Source organism: Dipodomys merriami, unplaced genomic scaffold, assembly GCF_024711535.1.
Source record: "Dipodomys merriami isolate MVZ:Mamm:240054 unplaced genomic scaffold, mDipMer1.0.p SCAF_3, whole genome shotgun sequence".
Classification (NCBI taxonomy): domain Eukaryota; kingdom Metazoa; phylum Chordata; class Mammalia; order Rodentia; family Heteromyidae; genus Dipodomys; species Dipodomys merriami.
Genome location: NW_027204492.1, coordinates 13,675,001 through 13,676,745, shown reverse-complemented (window position 1 = coordinate 13,676,745; position 1,745 = coordinate 13,675,001).

The window sequence follows — 1,745 nt, the reverse complement described above, 5'->3', positions numbered from 1 at the left end:
GTTCCAAGTTTTCAAATGAACCAGGTATAATGGTAGAAATACTTGGAATCCCAACACTCAGGAAGTGGAGGCAGGATTGTGAGTTCAATATCAGTTTGAGCTACATAGCAAGACCAGTCTCAAAATATAAGGTTTTAATACATTTAACCATTAAATACTTTAAAAAGTATAAGCTATTGCTAATGCACCAACAGGGGTAGACTGCACATCCAAAGAATAGAAAGCAAAATGTGGTCTCCACAATCAACTTTTGACAACCAAATGACCAATATGTGGTTCACATGTTCATTTAGGCCTTATTATAGACTTATTTTCAGAAATATTAAATTCAAGGTAATTATATCAAAACATCATATTGTACAGCTTAAATATGCAATATGAATAACAAAATTAATCATACCTACTACTCTTAACCAATTTCTTATAGTATTTTTAAAAGAAATTAAAGCTAGTTATTAATGAGATGTACAAAACACTATGTTGAAAATGAACCTTACAACTTCGGTGGAGGGGGTAGTTGTGGAGGGGGAGGGAAGGGATGGTAGGGGAAAACAAAAGAGGAGGCAACAATGCTCAATAGGAAATGTACTCATTACCTTGCTCATATAACTGTAACCCCTCTGTACAGCTTTTTACAATAAAAACATACACAAAAAGAAGAAAGGTTATTTTAACATAATTCATTCTTAGTGACCTCCAAGTCTGAAGGATAAATGGAAGACTGTATTATCACAGCTGAAGGGGTTCATTAAATCTATAATTAAATGAACAAAGGAACAAAAAAAAACTAGTTATTATCAGGGGCTCACACCTGTTATCCTGGCTCTTCAGAAAGCTGAGATCCAGAAAAATCAGAGTTCAAAGTTAGCCTGGGAAGAAAAGTACATAAGATTCCATTTCCAAAATCACCACTAAAGAACTGGGCTAGAGGTGTGGCTCAAGTGATAAAGCACCAGCTGTGAGCAAGCAGGCCTTAGGTACAAACCCCAGTATCAAAAAAAATTAAGTCACACTGACACTAAGATGTATGAAATATAAAAAGGTAAGAAATGTACATTTTTAAATTTTTCCATAAAATAAATATCAAAAACACTTAATCCCTAGGACAGTGAAATTCCTTTTTCAAAAGTTTCCTGTGTCGCTCAATAATAGGAATGAGTTCCAGGAGCCACATTCCAAGTATAATATTAATGTTACTCCTCAGTTAGCTTTTTTTTGTCCATTGAAATAAAATTATAACACAAATAGAAGGTGGCCCTATCAGCTGGCAGATTTTGTAAACCTCAGTATGAATCAGAGCATACCATACATCCTTGATCACTTATGGGACCCATGAGAGATGGTACTACAGGATGTCATTAGGATATGGGCCTTTGAGTCAGTCTGAACAGGTTCAAATCTTCCATTTCCCAATTGTGTGACCCTGAGCAACCGTGAAGTTTCTGACTGTGTAACCACTCTGTACTTCATTTCCATATGTCCATAAAAACTAGTTTCTGTTTGATGGAGTCACTGTGCAGATTAACTTGAATCTAAGAGCTCATAGATGTAAGAGAGTGCATTAGTGCATGTAGCACTAAAAAATAGAAGCAAGTTGCTGGATGCTGGTGGCTGGTGGCTTACCCCTGTAATCCTAGCTATTCAGGAGGCTAAGATCTGAGGATCACAGTTCAAAACCAGCCCAGGCAGGAAAGTTCATGAAACTATTATTTCCAATTGACCACCAGAAAACCAGAAGTGGTGCT